Source organism: Bombina bombina, chromosome 3, assembly GCF_027579735.1.
Source record: "Bombina bombina isolate aBomBom1 chromosome 3, aBomBom1.pri, whole genome shotgun sequence".
Taxonomy (NCBI): domain Eukaryota; kingdom Metazoa; phylum Chordata; class Amphibia; order Anura; family Bombinatoridae; genus Bombina; species Bombina bombina.
Genome location: NC_069501.1, coordinates 754,474,922 through 754,493,283, shown reverse-complemented (window position 1 = coordinate 754,493,283; position 18,362 = coordinate 754,474,922). Strand labels below are relative to the sequence as shown.

Below are 18,362 nucleotides of genomic sequence, written 5' to 3'. Positions count from 1 at the left end.
AACCAAGAGAACGAAGAAAAAATGATAATAAGAGTAAAGTAGAAAGCTGCTTAAAATTGCATGGTCTATCTGAATCATGAAATAAAATTTAGCTTTCATATCCCTTTAAGTGCTATTGCATTGACTTTTTATCATGCATTTTTTGATAATGCAAATCTACTGTATTTAATGGTCCTTTTAATAGTGTAGTGGGATAGTTTGTGATGTGGGCGTTTGGCGGTTTAGGGGTAAATATAACAGATTAGTGCAACTGTTTCCTCCAGACAAGTTTTCTGAAAGGTTTGCGTTAAAAGTTTGAGCATTAAATACAATCACTCAATGCAGCCTATAGAAAATATGAGAAATGACTGAGTTCATGTAAATGAATTTTAAGTAATTTAAACAGCGTGCCACTTGTAATATAGATTAGAGCATAAAGAATACTGCAATCTCACAATCGCATTTATGCTCCTCGCACTAACGATAGTGCTCTACTCGTAATCTGGTCCTAAATTTGCAGATGATAACGGAGCTAAAATACCGCATCTTCCAAATGTCTTGGTGTTTCTGTGTGGGCTTAAATTTTAAGGATGATGAAATGTTTTATTTTGACAAAGCTAACTTGTACAGCACTGATACAAACTGATTTAAGCACTGTTACTTTCAACAAAGTGTTTTTAAAGTTGGAGAACTTGTTTTTTTTTCAAAACACGGCTGGCAATATACTGTATAAAAGCCAAGATTAATGGCAGACATAGAAGAAAGCATTAAAATGGCCTGCCATGACTTTGCACTCTCTCCTCGTATCTCAAGATATGCACTAGTTGTGCTTACAAGTACAGATGGACCCGTCAGGAAAAGAAGATGAATTTAAAGCTTCTTCTGATAAGCATTACATGAGTAACATTCAACATAGCTTTAAACAATGTCAGTGTAATATTTATAATATTTATTCATTTACTGTATATATATATATATATATATATATACACATACATATATACACACACACACACACACAATATATATATATATATATATATATATATATAATATTTATTTTATTCTACTAACAAGCTGCTAAAATGGAGTTTATATGAAAAAAATTTGGTGTTAGCAAGTTGTTTATAGTGGCTAAGATTTAGTGGCTATATCATACTCAACTAACTAGGCCCGAAACGTCATTGATTGTTTCCTCACATGTCACTTGAATAAAGACACGCTTCTATCTGAAGAAACTGTACTGTTGCCTTTTTGTTGTTGCTGTGGCTATACTTGGAAGGGTTTGCAGGACCCTTGGAGCAAGCAAGCATTTGGAGTAAACCTTCAAATACTTTGCATTAGAGCTGCAATTATTCTCTGGTTCATATATATATATATATATATATATATATATGTACAGAAGACCCAGCATGCACTCTTTCTTTTCTTCACATTTTGGGGATAAACCTGGGTCCTCTGTTCTTATTTGACATACTTTCCCCAAGCACCCTCAAGTTGTTGCTGAGGAGTAAGAGTGCACTTATTGGGATTCTTTTATATATAAAAATGTTTGCAATTACAAATGTTTAGGCATTCTCATGTTTATTGTATTGGTATGACACAAAAAAGTGGAGAAAAAAAAGCCAAATTTGACATATTCCACGCAAAATTCCAAAAATGGACTTGACAAAATGATTGCCACCTTCTCAAAATTATAAGAAATAATTGCATTACACATTTGTGATGCTACTATAATTTATAATTAAACTCACCTGTATCGATTAACAGGTGCTGACAATAATTGAAATAATCCTGGCAACCAGTTAAAATGGTGAAACATTGATTCAACTTTTCTGTTGTGTTTCTCTGTGTGCCACACTGAGCATGGAGAAGAGAAAGAGCAGGAAAGAATTGCCTGAGGATTTGAGAACAAAAATTGTGGAAAAGCATGGACAATCTCAAGGTTACAAGTCCATCTCCAGAGATCTTAATGTTCCTGTGTCCACTATGCGCAACATTGTCAAGAAGTTTGAATGGTGGATAAAGAACCTTGATTAACTTCCAGACAAATTCAAGCTCACCTTCAGGCATAGGGTACAAATGTGTAATCTTGCAATATACGTTGCCATCTGAATGAAAAGGGACGCTATGGTAGGAGACCACTGCCCCACTGCTGACACAGAAATATATAAAAGTCAGATTAGAGTTGGGGTTGATTTGCTGCTTCAGGCAGTGGATGTCTTCACTGTGTGTATGGCATTATTAAATCTGAAGACCACCAAAGAATTATGTGGTGCAATGTAGGGCCCAGTGTCAGACAGTTGGGTCTCCGTCAGAGGTCATGGGTCTTACAGCGGGACAATGACCCAAAGCACATGTCAAAAAACACCCAGAAATGGTTTAAAACAAAGTGCTGGAGAGTACTGAACTGGCCAGCAATGAGTCCAGATCTCAATCCCATAGAGTACCTGTGAAGAGATCTCAAAACAGCAGTTGGGAAAAGGAACCCTTATAATCTAAGAGACCTGGGGCAGTTGGCGAAAGAAGAGTGGTTCCAGTAGAGAGGTTTAAGAAACTCATTGATGGTTACAGGAACCAATTGATTTCAGTTATTTTTTCCAAGGGGTGTGCTACCAAATATTAAATTAAGGGTGGCAATCATTTTGTCCAGTCCATTTTTGGAGTTTTGTGTGGAATGTGTCAGATTTGGCTTTTTTCCTCCACTTTTTTGTGTCATACTAATACAAAAAAAAGAAATAAACATGAGAATGCCTAAACATTTGTAATTGCAACAATTTTGTGGTCAAAGTGGTGCATTATCTGACAGAAATGCAGGGGGTGCCAATATTTTTGGCCATGACTATATATATATATTTATATATATATATATATATATATATATATATATATATATATATATATATATATATATATATATATATGTATATATATATATATATATATATATATATATATATATATATATATATATAAAGAATAGGGTCAAGCACTCACGCCACTGGATAAATGTTTAGTGCCCTGTGTGCAATCCAGTCAGTAGTTGTATAGTTTTAAAATAAAGGATACACTCAAAGGGCCTTGCCAAGTTGAGTTTTTATTCCCACAAATAGTAACGTTTCGTGGTCGCCCCCGTTTTCAGACCACGTTGTCTGAAGATGGGGGCGACCCCGAAATGTTACTATTTGTGGGAATAAAAACCCAACTTCGCAAGAACCTGTGAGTGTATCTCTTATTATATTATATTTACATACATACACATATTTAGACATGTATTTCTCTCTCTCTCTCTCTCTCTCTCTCTCTCTCTATATATATATATATATATATATATATATATATATATATATTATTTTTTATAGCCCTTTGAAGTCAAACATATTGTCATATACATATATATCTTATCTTTCAAACCTTATAACTGTTTAATTAATATTTATGTGTATACATTTTATTACAGTGTGCATATGTATTTTTTTTATGTATTTTAGGACAAATTTTTATTTAGCCCTAACCTTATACACGAAGACTTCAGTTGCGCTAACCCAATTTAGTATGAGCTTATGCGGTTGCTTTACTTTCAACTTGTAATACACGTGCAAGTTAGCACGGGCGCAATATATTTCAATATCGCACATGTGCTTATGTTAACGCACCACTTGTATTCTAGTCCTTAGTAAGGGTTTTCATTGTTATTACCTGCCAAGTTAAAGTCGTGGGAAAGCATCAGTAACAATTAGTAAGCTGGGTTTTTGATGTGTTTGCATGTAATCATTTTGAAAATCCTATGAAAATCTGTTCAAAGAGCTCTTTTAACAGTCTAACAGAGTCCAATGTATGAGAAGCTTGTTGTCAAATGAACATTAGCATTTGTTATCATTATATGCAAAACATAAAACTGCATCAAATGTCTAAACAGATCTGAATTGGATTTATTTGCACCAAATATTTTAAAAGGATAACATTGATTTACATCAAATGTATCGAACAAATCTTTATCCAATGCATGATATTTATCTACATCAAATTTATGGAAATAATCTGCATGAAATGTATAAAATGTATCTACATTAAATGTGTGAAAAGGTATTTTCAGAATGAAATGTATAAAAAGTATTTGCATGCAATGCACATTAAACTACTTATATTCACTGTATGAAGCATAATTACAAAGTGTATTTATGCTTCTTACAAACATAAGTAAAAAAAAAATGATTTATAGAGCCCTTTATTTTATGGAACATAAAAGAAAATATTTTAGTTTTGTAAAGAAATTGTATGGATGGGCCAGTTCAAATGAATAACCTAGATAGAAAACTCTGGTCTTGTTTGTAATCTCCTATTGTCATACAGTGTCAAAATATTATTTATGAAGAGGCAAAAATCTGCAGCCCACAACCCTGTGTTCTTTAAGAAGAAAAAAAATAATTAAAGTTACTGTTTGTTTGCAAAGAAATTTCAAAGGTTTTATCCTCGTCCCAGCTAAAGATAAGTGTTCAGCAAATAAAGAGCGTGCAGTACTGGTCTGACTGCTTGGCTGACTCTTGCTAACTGCTTGTCAGCAGTCTGGCTGCGGCTTTATGTACCAGGTGCTCTCTACAAATTACCTGGCAAATAGGAAAAGGGCAAATATAAATGGTGTGTCTTGCTGAAGTCTAAAATAAAATGCCACAGAAGAAAGATGAACTATAGTGGAAGAAAGGAAATGACACTAAACCATCCACCATGCTGAGACAAACATGTATAATTTATAGATCCTCTGCTAAATCATCCTTATCATTTATATATGCACTCAACATTTTTGAATAGTTCTTTTACAGTGCAAGATATGTGAGCAGTCTTTAATAAAGAAAAATGCAGACCTGTTTTAAAATCAGATTTGCAATGTATAGAATTGCTGCATTGTAGAGTTTACTTTTACAAATGCACAATAGGGGTGTATACTATATTGGGGATATTAAACACACTTGATAGATAGATAGATGATAGATAGATAGCATTCGATGATGTCTTGAGCCTGTTGACTCATTGAGTCACCATAGCCCAATGTGTCTTGTTTAGTTTTTAACGTGGCCATTCTAGATGATTCTAAAACTATTAAACATTATGGTTTTTGCATAGCTTTCCAGTAGCCTTGTCCTGGTTTTTTTTAATATGGCAGATTTTCCCAGATATTCAAATCCTTCAGAAATTGCTTTTTGTTTCACAGAATATTTCAAAAGGTCTTATTGGTTATTTTTGAACAGCATATCTTATTTTATTTATTTATTTATTTTGCAGTTGCTCAGTGCAGCTATATTAAAGGGACAAAGAGTGGAATAGGGGATGTACTGGCGCTCACAGCCTAGGGATTAGTGAGTAATATGATATACTTTAAAGGGTGGATATACCAAATAATATAATAAGGTGGTATGTTGGATGAATAAATAATAAAATATATCCTTAGTGTTGTAGTCGTTATATAATTTCTGAGTGCTCTGGCTATAATATTATATATATATATATATATATATATATATATATATATATATATATATATATATATATATATATATATATATATATATTTCCAATCACTAGAGACTAGCTCGTTGTAAAGCAGGTTGCGGTAGTATTGAAAAAGTGTATACGGCCAGTGTGTGGAGATATATCCAATGTTAATAGATAGTATTAGCAAATGAATATATCAAACAAGTGAAACATAAAATATAATAAGTATCAAATAAGCAAATGTCGATTTTAAAACATTACCCAATGATTGAAATGGATTAACAAGTGGAAATATTAGTCAAGCGGAACATTAATAAAATTAAATCTTTAATAAGCAGGTTAATATAAGTACAAATTACGACTTAAAAAATTACCCAATAACGGTCCAAAAATATTTCTAATCTGTTAGTCAATATCTCTGGAAAATGCTTGACGCAAATAGTATATTAAAAGGCAAGAAATTATACCTTTAAAAATGTATATTTTGAAAAATGATGGATATAACTTGGCGTAAAAATGTTTAAATACCTTAGGACATACACTCTCTCTACATCTTAAGAGTGAATGGATCCGCTATCATTAAAAAACACTCTCCGAGTGTCACTGTCACGGTAAGCTGTGTTGTCCGATCTTTGTCTTTTATTTTCCTGTGTCCTGGGACCAGGCGATGTAGGTCCTTTGATGTAGCGATGATGTTTTCAGCACGGAGGTAGCTCCGCTTCCCTTTCGGATCTGTTACTTGATTTCCAGATGTGACGTAACGCTTGACGTCACTCGTTACACAGTGTTGCAGTTAATAGCGATACGTCTTCGCCAGCTGACACAATGTTGCCAAATATGATGCGGTTAAGTATCATGAATCGATACCTATACTCCAGCGCAGTGGAATGAAGACCACTGTTTTGTAGATGTGTTGCCTAGTATGGCCAATTAGTCCGTGGCTCTGAGTACTAGGATGATAGTAAATGCAAATCAATTCGTAACAATAAAATGAAGTCCACTATTTAGTAGATATGTTGCCTAGTATAGCCGATTGATCCGTGACCCTGGGTACTAGGATGATAGCAGGAAACCAGTGCAATTCAATTCAACACGTTTCGCCCCTTAGCTTGGGGCTTTTTCATTTCTTGAAAAAGCCCCAAGCTAAGGGGTGAAACGCGTCGAGAGAGTGTATGTCCTAAGGTATTTAAACATTTTTACGCCAAGTTATATCCATAATTTTTCAAGATATACATTTTTAAAGGTATAATTTCTTGCCTTTTATATATACTATTTGCATCAAGCATTTTCCAGAGCTATTGACTAACAGATTAGAAATATTTTTGGACCGTTTTTATTAACTGCAGTTTGATCATCATTTTTTTCTCTATTTTTCTTTTAACTGGACGTCCAGTGTTATATTAATTATTGGGTAATTTTTTAAGTCGTTATTTGTACTTATATTAACCTGCTTATTAAAGATTTACTTTTATTAATGTTCCGCTTGACTAATATTTCCACTTGTTAATCCATTTCAATCATTGGGTAATGTTTTAAAATTGACACTTGCTTATTTGATACTTATATTTTATGTTTCACTTGTTTGATATATTCATTTGCTAATACTATCTATTAACATTGGATATATCTCCACACACTGGCCGTATACACTTTTTCAATACTACCGCAACCTGCTTTACAACGAGCTAGTCTCTAGTGATTGGAAATATATATATATATATATATATATATATATATTTATATATCTATAGTATTATAGCCAGAGCACTCAGAAATTATATAATGACTACAACGCTAAGGATATATTTTATTATTTATTCATCCAACATACCACCTTATTATATTATTTGGTATATCCACCCTTTAAAGTATATCATATTACTCACTAATCCCTAGGCTGTGAGCACCAGTACATCCCCTATTCCACTCTTTATCACTTGTATGTTTTTTGGGTTTGTGTATGAGAGACCGTTTTGTACTAGGCCATTAGGGACTCCTTAGCGCCACTATCATCCTCTACCTCCAATCCTATATTAAAGGGACACTCAGGTCAAAATTAAACTTTCATGATTCAGAGCATGTAATTTTAATCAACTTTGCAATTTACTTCAATTAACATAATCTTTTTATATTTACACTTTTTGAGTCACCAGCTCCTTCTGAGCATGTGCAAGAATTCACAAAATATTTGAATATGTATTTTTGATTGGCTGAGGTTTGTCACATGATACAGGAGGAGTGGAAATAGACATAACTGAAATATTGTCAGAAAAAAAATCTACTACTCATTTTAAGTTCAGACTAAGGGGCCAATTTATCTACGGCCTATACCAGCGGTCACCACTGGTCATCCACGAGAAGATGTTGGTGGTCCTTGACACCATCAAGCAGGAATTAATATCCTCTGATGGTGTCACCCCCGTCACGCCGTAAGTCCCTACAGTGCCTGGCTGGACATCAGTGAAAACCGACGGAGAAGTTAAATTAAAATATCCCTACGCATGTTGCGTAGTACTGCACAACTTGCTTGCTAGATTGTATTTTTAACTCCTCTCACCCAGCACACTGCTCAGAGAAAGATGCTTAAATTCTAAAGCCAGCATAGGTTGGTATAGTCTTGGCTTGAAATAGTGGAATTGAATAATATAAAAAAAGAAAATCTTAAAAAAAATTCTCTCTTATATTTAATTTATTTTCTTCCCTTTACCTGTCTCTTTGTAGTAGTTTTCCTAATTCTTTCAGATGGACTTACATCACTGTTTGTCTTCCTCCTCTCCATCTTCTTTTTTAAAAAAAAATAAATATTAATTATTTTCATTCAAATAATTTTCCCGTGCACCAAGCCATTCCACCTGAATTCCAAATATTGCCATCCAGCAGATCAGCCATATCCCATGAGTATTATAGTAATTGCCAGTAACACCAGTCATGGTCAGCTCTCATCCATATTGAGAGCTTTCTGATATAAACTTAATTTATGACTCCAATGTCTGTCCATGATCATATGTAGTTTTGAATAATTCCTAACTGGGGAGGTAAATTGGAAGTCTTGTGGTCCTTTTAAACATAATTATTTTTATCCCACATTCTGCCTCTCTGTTTTCAGCTCAAAAGTTGGCACTCGCCCTTCATCTGTCATTTGGAAGTATTCTCTCAGTTCTGTTATTCCGTTAATTCCAAAAAATAATTCTTAAAAATGTGTAAATATATACATAATGTAAACTTAGCTATGGTTATACTAGTTATGTACAGTGTGTGTGTGTGTAAAAAAAATCATGTTAGCAGTACACGGGATTCTAAATTGTGAGTTTAGTGGTCCCTATGGTCCAAAAGGTTGGCGACCCCTGGTCTTTACGACATGATCCACTCAGCGGATCTTGTCCAACACATATTGCTGAATGCCAACAGCATTGCTTGTGCAATGCCGCTCCCTGCAGATTTGCGGCCACTAGCAAGGGGTGTCAATCAGTCCGATTATATAGGGTCAGGTGGATTGATGTCCGCAGGCTCAGAGCAGGCGGACAAGTTAAGGAGCAGCGGTCTTAAGACTGCTGCTTCTTAACTGATGTTTCTGGCAAGCCTGAAGGCTCATGCGGAAACAGGGGCAACAGGGACCATTAATAAATCAGCCTTTTTATCATGCATTTGCTGATTATGAAAATCTACTATATTTACTGGTTCTTTAATAAACATTTCCATAGTTTAATTTAAAAAAAATATATACAGCACATGTTGAAACTATAAAACATTTACACAACTATAATACAGTTTATCAGATTGCTTGTCGAGTATTGCATTTAAGTGTTTATAAGTTTTTTAAAATGTAATCATTCCCTGAAATGATATTAAAGTGTTAATTGTACATGTCATGCCATTACATCATTGGTTAAATGAAAAAACATATTATACAGTCCCCATCAATATTGTATCAATTAGCCTACTTTTTATGTATGAATTTACCTCAAATATTTAGCATTTTTATTAATGTGTGAAAACAATTTAGTTCTGGCATATATATTATCACATCTAACAAACATTCGCCTATATTTAGAGTTCTGCATTAGGGTTAAAAAGCAGCGTTAAGGGGTCATAACGCTGCTTTTTAACGCCCGCTGGTATTTAGAATCAGGCAGGAAAGGGTCTACCGCTCACTTTCTTTCTGCGACTCGAGGCTACCGCAAATCGCCTTACGTCAATTGCCTATCCTATCTTATCTATAGGATTTGCCTAATGCCGGTATTACGAGTGTTGGAAGAAGTGAGTGGTACAGCCTCTACCGACAAGACTCCAACCGCAAAAAAAAGTCAGTAGTTAAGAGTTTTATGGGCTAATGCCGGAACATAAAGCTCTTAACTACTGTGCTATAAAGTACACTAACACCCATAAACTACCTATGAACCCCTAAACCGAAGCCCCCCCACATCACAAACCCTATAATAAAATTATTTAAACCCTAATCTGCCGACCGGACATCGCCGCCACCTACATTATCCCTATGAACCCCTAATCTGCTGCCCCTAACATCGCCGACACCTATGTTATATTTATGACCCCCTAATCTGCCCCCCCAACGTCGCCGCCACCTACCTACACTTATTAACCCCTAATCTGCTGACCGGACATCGCCGCCACTATAATAAATGTATTAACCCCTACACCGCCGCACTCCCGCCTCGCAAACACTATAATAAATTGTATTAGCCCCTAATCTGCCCTCCCTAACATCGCCGCCACCTACCTACAATTATTAACCCCTAATCTGCCGCCCCCAACATCGCCGCTACTATAATAAAATTATTAACCCCTAAACCTAAGTCTAACCCTAAACCTAACACCCCCCTAAGTTAAATATAATTTAAATTAAACGAACTAAATTTACTATAATTAAATAAATTATTCCTATTTAAAACTAAATACTTACCTATAAAATAAACCCTAATATAGCTACAATATAACTAATAGTTACATTGTAGCTATTTTAGGATTTATATTTATTTTACAGGCAACTTTGTATTTATTTTAACTAGGTACAATAGATATTAAATTGTTAATAACTATTTAATAGCTACCTAGTTAAAATAATTACAAAATTACCTGTAAAATAAATCCTAACCTAAGTTACAAATACACCTAACACTACACTATCATTAAACTAATTAAATAAATTAACTACAATTATCTAAACTAAAATACAATTAAATAAACTAAACTATAAAACAAAAAAACAAACACTAAATTACAGAAAATAAAAAAAATTGCAAGAAGTTTAAACTAATTACACCTAATCTAAGCCCCCTAATAAAATAAAAAAGCTCCCCAAAATAATAAAATACCCTACCCAATCCTAAATTACAAAGTAATCAACTCTTTTACCAGCCCTTAAAAGGGCTTTTTGCGGGGCATTGCCCCAAAGTAATCAACTCTTTTACCTGTAAATAAAAATACAATACCCCCCTCCAACATTACAACCCACCACCCACATACCCCTACTCTAAAACCCACCCAAACCCCCCTTAAAAAAACCTAACACTAACCCACTGAAGATCTCCCTACCTTGAGTCGTCTTCACTCAGCCGAGCCGAATTCTTCATCCAAGCGGGTCAGAAGAGGTCCTCCATCCGGTTGAAGTCTTCATCCAAGCGGGGCAGAAGAGGTCTTCCATCCGATTGTCTTCCATCCGATTGAAGTCTTCATCCAAGCGGAATCTTCTATCTTCATCTATCCGGAGCGGAGCAGCAGCATCCTGAAGACCTCCGACGTGGAACATCCATCCTGGCCGACGACTTCCGGACGAATGACGGTTCCTTTAAATGACGTCATCCAAGATGGCGTCCCTCGAATTCAGATTGGCTGATAGGATTCTATCAGCCAATTGTAATTAAGGTAAGAAAAATCTGATTGGCTGATTCAATCAGCCAATCAGATTGAAGTTCATTCCGATTGGCTGATCCAATCAGCCAATCGGATTGACCTCACACTCTATTGGCTGTTCCAATCAGCCAATAGAATGCAAGGTTAATCCGATTGAACTTCAATCTGATTAGGGGTTAATAATATAATATAGGTATCAGCGATAGCGGGGGTGGCAGATTAGGGGTTAATAAGTGTAAGGTTAGGGGTGTTTAGACTCAGGGTTCATGTTAGGGTGTTAGGTTTTTTTTCAGCCAGCTCAGCCCCATTGTTTCCTATGGGGATATCGTGCACAAGCACGTTTTTCCAGCTTACCGCTACCATAAGCAATGCTGGTATTGAGAGTTGAAGTGGAGCTAAATTATGCTCAACGCTTACTTTTCTGAGGCTAACGCAGCAATTCAGACAACTCGTAATACCAGCGTTGTCTTAAGGGTGCGCTGGAAAAAAAGGCTCGTTAGCACCGCAGGTCTTTACCGACAAAACTCTAAATCAAGGCGATTAGGTTTTGTGTGATTCATATATTTTAATGATCTGTGGGAGCACAGGTTTGCCCAATAGTGTCTCAGGCACTAATATTTGTATACATGGACACCCCCCACCCCCCAAAAAAACAAAAAAAAAAAAAAAACTGCATCAAACAATACTTTCTGTAAGAAATCTGTAAAATGGTTATATTAAATAAAATAGCTGGGGAAAAATAACATTATAAAAAGCCAATGTCACTAGAACTGTATTTTATTATAAAAAAAAATAAATCTCAATTTAGTGCTGGATATTGAATTTTGAATTAATCAATTTCTTGGGTTGAGAAATGTAAATCAATATACTAAATGCTGTGTTGAATGCCTTAAACAACACATAGCATGCTGATCAGTGTTCATAATAGTTCAGAGAAGAAATATACAGAGGTTTCTAACTGGATGATAATTATTGAGTAATTCCTGTCAATCAATTTAAAATATTCCCTGAATATAATTTACAAATATAATATTAAAAGCAAACTCTCAGCTGTCTTAAGAATTAATTAGTCATAGAACATATATTAAATGTAAAATCCAGGGTGAAAACTACTGTCATTTTTTAAGAAAAAAAAAAATTAAATCAATATAAACTCTACCTTTGACAAATAAAGTTACTTGGACTATTGTGGGAAGCTAGAATACACCTTAAAGAAAACACACTACAAATGAATATTTTTTTTTATTTTTTTTTACCGGTGGCAAATGTGATCTCAGGAGAACTTACAAACCTTAGTGCAAACAGTTTACCCCAAATACCTAAACTTCTATTAAGAGAAATTATTTTTTGACATTGACACAATGCTAGAAGGAAAATGCTTGCTGAACAGTCAATTATTTGATATATAGAGGCCTATTTATCAAGCTGTCAACCGCAAATACGCTGGAATTCCACAGCATAATTGTGGAGAGCCCGATTCCCCTTTTTTTATCAAAGCCTACAGACCAGCAAAAGTTGAAATCTGTGACGTAACATACGATCCGCCGGTCTCAATCCGACACAGATCGATGCTTACGTCATTACAGATGTTCCGAATGCAAATTCGGCACTATCTGACTACTTTTGCTAGTTAACCAATATCTAACAGGTACGCTCGCCACTATTCCGGCCCAGTGTACCTGCTTTTCAATCCGAGGTGGCGGATGCCATAGGAATCAATGGTCTGAAAGCAGCGAAAGCTTATGTTCGCTGCTGCCCGATATCCCATTGATTTCTATGGGAGAATAAAAGTTATGTTTATACCTAACATGTACCCCGAGTCTAAACACCCCTAATCTGCTGCCCCCAACATCGTCGCCACCTACATTATACTTATTAACCCCTAATCTGTCGCCCCAACACCGCCGCCACCTACATAAAGTTAATAACCCCTATTCCGCCGCTCCCGGACCCCGCCGCCACCTACATAATGGTATTAACACCCTATCCCGCCGCTCCCGGAGCCCACCGCAACTAAATAAATGTATTAACCCCTAAACCCCTGGCCTCCCACATCACTAGCACTTACTAAACCTATTAACCCCTAAACCTATCAACCCCTTAACTTTACATTAAATATTAACTCATCCCTATCTTATAATAAATTTAAACTTACCTTTAGATTTAAATTAAACTATCTTAAACTAATAATTAATCTACCCTAACTATTATACTAAAATTACATTAAACTATATTAAAATATTAATTAATCTACCCTAACTATTATACTAAAATTAAATTAAACTATATTAAACTAATAATTAATCTACCCTAACTGTTATACTAAAATGGCATTAAACTACAAATTAAATTAACTATATTATATAGTTAAAAACCTAATCCTACTCAAATAATTTAAATCTACAATTAAAAATTACAAAGTTACAAAAAACTAACAACTAAGTTCCAATCATTGGATCAGCCAATAGGATGAAAGCTCAATCCTATTGGCTGATTGCAACAGCCAATAGGATTTTTTCAACCTTAATTCCGATTGGCTGATAGAATTCTATCAGCCAATCGGAATCTAAGGGACGCCATCTTGGATGACGTCATTTAAAGGAACCTTCATTCGGAAGAAGACGTCATAAGAAGAGGATGCTCCGCACCAGATGTCTTGAAGATGGAGCCGCTCCGCGCCAGATGGATGAATATAGAAGATGCCGTCTGGATGAAGACTTCTGCCCGGTTGGATGAAGACTTCTGCTGGCTTCGATGAGGACTTCTGCCGCTTCTTTTGAAGATGGATGTCGGCTCTTCAGAAACTAAGTGGATCTTCGGGGGTTAGTGTTAGGCTTTTTTAAGGGTTTATTGGGTGGGTTTTAATTTTAGATTAGGGTTTGGGCTTTTGAAAAAGAGCTAAATGCCCTTTTAAGAGCAATGCCCATACAAATGTCCTTTTCAGGGCAATGGGGAGCTTAGGTTTTTATTTGGGGGGTTTGGTTGTGTGGGTGGTGGGTTTTACTGTTGGGGGGTATTTGTATTTTTTATTTACAGGTAAAAGTGCTGATTTCTTTGGGGCAATGCCCCGCAAAAGGCCCTTTATAAGATAGGGATGAGTTAATATTTAATATAAAGTTAGCAGGTTGTTAGGTTTAGGTGTTAATAGGTTAATTTTATTTTATGGCGATGTGGGGGGCTGGCGGTTTAGGGGTTAATAGGTTTAGTAAGTGGTAGTGATGTGGGAGGCCAGAGGTTTAGGGGTTAAACATTTAGTTAGTTGCAGCGGGGTCCGGGAGCGGCGGAATAGGGGTTAATAAGTTTATTAGAGTTGTGGTGGGCTCCGGGAGTGGCAGGATAGGGGTTAATAAATTTATTAGAGTTGCGGTGGGCTCCGGGAGTGATGGGATAGGGGGTTAATACATTTAATAGTGTTGCGGTGTGCTCCGGGAGCAGCGGGATAGGGGTTAATAACTTTATTAAAGTTGCGGCGGGGTCGGGGAGCGGCGGGATAGGGGTTAAACAGTTAAGTATAATGGCGGTGTTTACTTACAGTGTATAAATAAATCTGTGAAAAAGCTGAATAGCAGTGAGATCGATGACTGTTAGTTAACAACAGTCCGCTGCTCTTCGCCCCACAAAAGGCCCTTTATAAGATAGGGATGAGTTAATATTTAATATAAAGTTAGCGGGTTGTTAGGTTTAGGTGTTAATAGGTTAATTTTATGGTGATGTGGGGGGCTGGCGGTTTAGGGGTTAATAGGTTTAGTAAGTGGTAGTGATGTGGGAGGCCAGAGGTTTAGGTGTTAATACATTTAGTTAGTTGCGGTGGGGTCTGGGAGCGGCGGAATAGGGGGTTAATAAGTTTATTAGAGTTGCGGCGGTGTCAAGGAGCAGCGGGATAGGGGTTAAAAACTATTTAGTTGTGGCAGGCTCCGGGAGTGGCATGATAGGGGTTAATACATTTATTAGAGTTGCGGTGTGCTCCGGGAGCAGCGAGATAAGGGTTAATACCTTTATTAAAGTTGCGGCGGGGTTGGGGAGCGGCGGGATAGGGGTTAAACAGTTTAGTATAATGGTGTTTACTTACAGTGTATAAATAAATCTGTGAAAAAGCCAAATAGCAGTGAGATCGATGACTGTTAGTTAACAACAGTCCGCTGCTCATCGCCCTATACTTGGTGCGCGGCTTTTTGACAGCTTTTTATATAAAAATGGAGAGCGTATTCAGGTCCACAGCCGCGATGTTAGGCAATGGTAGGCGTGCGTATTGGTGCCGGCGAATGCAAGTAAGTTGACGGCTTGATAAGTAGGCCTCATAGCATCCAATATGCTCTTTTTTACATTTGTATTGGTAATATCAGAAAATATACTAAAAAAGATTTCTAGTTTAGCTACACAAAATATGCAACTGTACCACAGTCAGGTAAATATCCTATTGACAGCTGCAGGAGAAAAGGTTCATCAGTAATTTAATGAGGTGCATTAAGGGCATAAAAACTGAAGGTTAAAACAATTAGCATGGCTGGTCAACTAAATTAATAGCAGATTATGTAAGAATGCCAGAACTAAATTGCCAATACTGCATTCTGACAATAACATATGCAAGAGACCTAAAGGTGTTTAATAAGAGCCTTAAAGGGACATGAAACACAATTTTTTTTCTTTCATGATTTAGAAAGAACATGCAATTTTAAACAACTTTCTAATTTACTTCTATTATCTAATTTGCTTAATTCTCTTGATATACTTTGATAAAAGCATATCTAGATAGGCTCAGTAGCTGCTTATTGGCTGTTGCACATAGATGTCTCGTGATTGGCTCACCCATGTACATTGCTATTTCTTCAACAAAGGATATCTAATGAATGAAGCAAATTACATATTAGAAGTAAACTGGAATGTTGTTTAAAATTGTATTCTCTACTTGAATCATGAAAGAAAAATTTTGAGTTTAGTGCCCCTTTACGAAAACAGGGAATTTGATGATGACACAAAATTAGGTTTAAATTAAAGAGCTCCAAAGCATTTTCTTCTGCAGATGCCAGAATTGCTAATTACAGATGTACCAATGATTATTTAATGTCATGACAATAATGATGACCAAATGACTTTACGTGACTATATATGTGCATGCTACATTTATACAGTAGAAAGGCAGTGTCATTTATGCAGTGGCAGCTTAGTGGCAGCTGTGATTTTGCTAAACTGAAAGCCTGTAGGCCTAGATCCTATGTAACCTGTTTATGATAGTGAAAAAAACACAGTATTGTGACAGCCCTGTTGCTATCAATAGTTGTAGGTCAACCATCCCAACTGATCCACTCAGAACTTTAGTGGCTCTGGCATTGCAGTGGCTTCTAGATATTTGTGACAACAATTGGCTTCTATAGGAGCCATTAGAGTACACAATCAACAGTTTAATATGATTGACATTTTTATGGACAGTCTCTCTGACATTTTTATTAGCGACTCCTAAAAACAGTTGCACAAGGTTTTTTTTTTTTAATGTCATATTATGCTTTTAGGTTAATAGAACCTTATTAAAATATTATACATTAAGTACCTCCAGTTTAAGGCTAACCTCCCCTGATTTCATGCACACACAATACGCCTAACTAAATCTCCCCACTGTAAAAATACAGAATTGATGTCGACATAACCCCTCAAACAGTGCTAACCGTAACTAAGAACTTGTACCCCAAATAGATATAATGACTGACCCACCCCACCACTACTATCTTTCCATGGCACCACATTGCAAAGTATAGCCCATATATTGTAGCTAGACACACATTATGTGTTATATAGCAGTCCTAAAAGAATGTTACAATTTAATAAGAAATATATCCCAACGCTACAGAACTTTGTGTTATAAAAATAATGATATTAAGAATATATACCGTGCTCCACTATGATCTGCATGAAGATGTGTAGCAGTTAGAATGTCTCTCTGATTATTAGAGTTCATTTAAAAAAAAAAATCACCATACTCAACATGGAAATTAGCATCACAAGGATTTTTAAAGACTAACAAGGGACATTAATTTATAGAAATGTTGTTTTTCCACAGTGCTGTTTGAATCTGCTCAAATTTGTTCAACCACATTTGCAGATTAATTGTGTTATAAGATATTAGTGTTTACCTAACAAAATAAGTCTTTACCAAGATTTATTTAGCCTCTCTCTAAATCTTGGGGTCTTTAACCAGTCCGCAAGCTTTCCAGACTGTTGACAGAAAAAAACATTAAGCAGAAATGTTTTCATATGAAAACTGTAAGTCAGTTCAGATAGCTATCAGACAACAATGGTCACAGGGCTATATCCTACATTTTCAAGATTCAATTTAAGCTTAAAAGAAATAACTTTTACTAGGCAGTGCTTATGGAATATACGTTCTAATCGCAACAATCAGGGAAATGTTCAGAAGAGTTATAATGTACTGTAACTCCAGCTCTAAGTGAGCCGATGATCTGATAGTATGTGACAGTCCTAGATTTACAAGGCCCTTAGGAAAAACCCTTCCAATGCCTCTTCCAAAAATAGTTAACAGTGAATGCTTCCAAGTGTAGTTTCTTTAAAAACAAAACATTGATTCCAGTTTTATTAGTAACAATTTTTCATCTACACTTATGTCATCTCATGATATACATATAAGCAAACATGTCCCCCAAGCGCCCTTCAGAACTCAAATGTTATTATGCTCACGATATTGTTACATTTACATTCAAACAATTAAAAATCCCTAAACTTTTAATTTATAGATTACAGGGTCAATAAACACCACATTTAAAGTAATGATAAAGTTCATAGAGCCACTTGTTATATTTAAAATCTGCATGCTTATAACTGTTTTGTACATTACTTAGTATTGAATGCTTTAAATCATTCTAATATTCAGTGTATATTTACTCACTCCACCAGTCCCTCTTGACTTTCTGTTTTTAGAGCATGTTTTCCAAGCTCATCCAATCATCAGGTTAGCCACACGGCTTAAATATTTGTAAGGACTACATGATGTAATATAGCTATTCAGGCTCCCT

General features: G+C 35.6%; 1 protein-coding gene across 5 annotated transcripts in view; it reads right to left on the bottom strand.

The window, feature by feature from the left end:
- Window positions 1-18,362, bottom strand: part of DMD (dystrophin) — a 4,487,195-nt gene that overhangs the window by 574,808 nt on the left and 3,894,025 nt on the right. The window lies entirely within an intron of this gene.